Here is a 4,118-nt window from a genome sequence, read left to right on the forward strand (position 1 = left end):
ATGCATGCATGAGCCAAGGACGGCATAAAAGGTGATACAAAAACACAAAACAGAGAGGTGCAGGTATGTTAACTCTACCAGCTGGCTTCTTTAACCACAGTATAAAAAACAAGCGAATGTCATACAAAAAGAACCAAAGGATGAGAATGAATGGACAGCTTCATTAGTATCGACTTTGGAGAGCTTGATGATTTACAGAAACTTTTGTTTATTTTCCTAGAGATGGCTGCACCTCTCTTCCAGCACCCCTTTTGGTCTTCACTGATTTGACTCTGCCGTCAGTGATTCTCAACCTTCCTAATGCTGCGACCCTTCAATACAGTTCCTCGTGTTGTGGTGACCCCAACCATAAAATTGCTTTTGGTGATCCTTCATAACTGTAATTTTGTTACTGTTATGAATCATGTTAATATTTGTGTTTTTTGGGTGACACCTGTGAAAGGGTTATTCAACCTCTGAAGGGGTCATGTCCCACAGGTTGAGAACCCCTGCTCTTCCCATGCTCACAAACGGCTATATACCTACAGATAGTATTTACTGCTGCCATTGACTTCTTACATTTTTCTTGCTAAGGTTTGTCTCTGGAACTTCCTTTCACTTAGGTTATTTTTTTTTTCCTTTCTGCTGACTGTCACTTACCTATCACTCATTTGTTACTTAATGAGAACTGTATAAGAAGAAGATTATATCCAGGCCAACTGTCTGTCGTAGGGCCTGGCTTCTTGTCCTATCAACCCAGCCCTTTAGACTCTTGATAGTTTATAACAGATTGGTGATTAATGGATTCTAGTTGACGGTGAGTGCAGAGAAGCAGGGTTCAAGTGGACAGTCCCATACGCATGTGGGACTCGATCGACGCTGCAGTCCAGGTGGACGGTTTTGGCAGGCAGCCCATGTTCTGCAGTGGCACCTGTTCACCTGACGTGCCCTTTCCCGGACACAAAAGGTCCGTTTCCTTTGAGATATTTATGGTGCTGAAACTAAAGGTCACTCAGTTCTTGCCTTTAACGTCATATGGTGATCAAAACAGACACTTCAAATAATGAAATCACTTAAAGGCACAGTATTAATATTCAGGCATGTGTCCTGTGTGTCACAAGAGAAACAAAGTGGGTGTCTGGCATCTGAAAGATCAATAGTCATTCCATTTTAACGGTTTTCTTTAAATATTCACACGGCCACGTAAATGCAGTCTCATATGACTCTACATAGTCAACCCGAGCACGTTGATTAACTGTATTATGTATATATCTTTTGGGTTGCCAAGACTCCGTAGAGCTCCAAATAAGTTTGTATACAAAACTGTAAGAGTACCTGTCCCTTACAAAAGTCCCCCAACCCTGATTCTCAGAGACACATTAGTGATCAAATTAATAAAATCATTTTGGGAATTTTCATCCAACACTTTAGGTTTCAACATTATTTTTTTCTTAGTTTAAAAGAAAGAATGAAGCATAAAAGGAATTTGTCATTCTGAAAGTCACAGTTGGCGGCTTCCCTGTTTTCTCCCTGCCTTTTGCAATCTTCATCAGCTGAGGTTACATCTTTTCCGTGAGCACACTGTCCTCACATTCATCAGGTTTGGTGTTAGAGCCGAGGGACGTTTCTCAGTCCCTGACCTGCTAGACCTCTGTTTACAAAGTATCAAGCTACCTAGAAGCCAGAACAGATGCTGAGAAATCCCAAGTCCCTGAACTAGTGGAGCTGACTGTGAAACCCAGCAATAATTCTTCAAAAAGAGTTGCAATAATGCTACAAAGAACAAATATAGTCTGCAAAGAAGACCAAAAGTTGAAAATGCAATTTAATTGAAGATGTTAGAGAAGTTTCTCTGGGAAAATGATTTCAAGTTTAATATTCAAATCATGTTTATTTACTAGAAAATAATATACAACAATGTAGGTAACTTATCTTTCATTAAATCAAAAATATAAACTAACCATTATGTTCCCAGATACAGACCACATGTTTAAGCTTTTCATTACATTTTTCTTATTTATTTTATGTGTGCACGTGTGTGCATGGGCATACTCGTGCCATGGTGCGTGTGTGCAAGTCAGAGGACAATTTGAAGGAGTTGGTTCTCACCTTCTACCATGTGGTTCCCAGAGATTGAACTCAGGTTATCAGGCTTGGTGGCAAGTACCTTAAACAACTGAGCCATCTTGCCAGCTTGGCAGCTGACCTTTATAATAATGATCCTGGATTTAAAAAGAGGCCAAGGCACTTCTTGTTCACAGAAGTTAATACTCGGCTAGCATAGCTTTAATGCCTGCTGTATTCTAGAGTGTAACACTTCTGAAAATGTCCAATCAAATGTAGGCTATCTGATACAGTCACTTCCCCCGCAACATGGCTTTCTGCACTTTCAGTTACCTAGTCATCAACTGCGGTCTGAAAATGTTAAATGGGAATTTCTAGAAACAAACAATTCCTATATTAAAAATAACAGTTATACCACTATATTGTTATAATTATTCCATTTTATAAGTATTATTGATCATCCTTTACCATACCTCACTGATAAATCAAATACTATAAGATAATCAAACACTATAAAATATGATAATAAAAACAGACATGTTAAATAATGAAATTTCCTTTTAAAGACATGATATCACGAGTCGGACAGGCACCGAGGCTCTTGCTGGAAGGATCGCCGCGATGGCCGCCCAGGGAGAGCCGCAGGTCCAGTTCAAGCTCGTCCTGGTGGGGGACGACGGCACCGGGAAGACGACGTTCGTGAAGCGCCACTTGACGGGCGAGTTCGAGAAGAAGTATATGTAGCCACCCTGGGCGTGGAGGTGCACCCGCTCATCTTCCATACCAACAGAGGGCCCATCAAGTTCAACGTGTGGGACACGGCCGGCCAGAGAAGTTCGGAGGCCTGCGCGATGGCTACTACATCCAAGCCCAGTGTGCCATTATAATGTTTGATGTAACATCAAGAGTCACTTACAAGAATGTATCTAACTGGCATAGAGATCTGGTGCGTGTGTGTGAAAACATCCCCATTGTATTGTGTGGCAATAAAGTGGATATTAAGGTCAGAAAAGTGAAGGCAAAATCTATTGTCTTCCACCGAAGGAAGAACCTTCAGTACTATGATATTTCCGCCAAAAGTAACTACAACTTTGAAAAGCCTTTCCTCTGGCTTGCCAGAAAGCTCATTGGAGACCCTAATTTGGAGTTTGTTGCCATGCCTGCTCTTGCCCCTCCTGAGGTGGTCATGGACCCAGCTTTGGCAGCACAGTATGAGCATGATTTAGAGGTTGCTCAAACGACTGCCCTCCCAGACGAGGATGATGACCTGTGAGAACGTGAAGCTGGAGCCCTGAGTCAGAAGTCTAGTTTTATAGGCAACTGTCCTGTGACGTCAGCAGTGCAGCGTGTGTGCCATCTTATTTAGCTAAGCAGATCGTGTACTTCATTGGGATGCTGAAGGAGATGAATGGGCTTCGAGTGAATGTGGCAGTTAAAACTTACCTTCATTTTTTTTGGACTTGCATATTTAGCTGTTTGGAACACAGTTGTTTCCTTCCTGAATTTCAAAAATAAGACTGCTGCAGTCCCATCACACTATTCAGTTAGTGGTGAAATCTTGTTTGTTACTGTCATTCCCTTCTTTTCGTTTAGAATCAGAATAAAGTTGTATTTCAAATAATAAAAAAAAAAGACATGGTATCACTATTCAGGCAAGTGTCCTGTGTATCACAAGAGAAGCAATCTGGCACCTGGGACCTGAAAGATCAATCTTTATCCAATATTAAATGTTTTATCCAAATATTCACATGAAATTTTCTATGCTGCCTCTTCAGTGAGTCCACGTAGCCAACCTGAGTGCATTGCCTTATAATTTATGTTTATAAGAACAAAAAAACAGAGTACTTAAAGGGTTTAGTACTGTCTGTGTTTTCAGACATCTGTGGTATAACTTGTAAGAAAGGGTATCTTGTGTATACAACAAAAGACTATTTATTATTACTGGGCCATGCTATCTCTTCACTATGTAAGTGTATAATAAATTATTATACCATTTTTGCTACTTTAATAGGTGTATAAACATGAGAAGATTTGTGTATATATGTTTATATGTGCTAAATATGTACAACTACATA

The 4,118-nt window shown here is 40.3% G+C and overlaps 1 pseudogene; it reads left to right on the top strand.

The window, feature by feature from the left end:
* Positions 1 to 2,628: 2,628 nt before the first annotated feature.
* LOC102908796 (GTP-binding nuclear protein Ran-like) lies at positions 2,629 to 3,640 on the top strand (annotated as a pseudogene).
* Positions 3,641 to 4,118: the final 478 nt, after the last annotated feature.

The sequence above is a fragment of the Peromyscus maniculatus genome, chromosome 7 (genome assembly GCF_049852395.1).
Source record: "Peromyscus maniculatus bairdii isolate BWxNUB_F1_BW_parent chromosome 7, HU_Pman_BW_mat_3.1, whole genome shotgun sequence".
Taxonomy (NCBI): domain Eukaryota; kingdom Metazoa; phylum Chordata; class Mammalia; order Rodentia; family Cricetidae; genus Peromyscus; species Peromyscus maniculatus.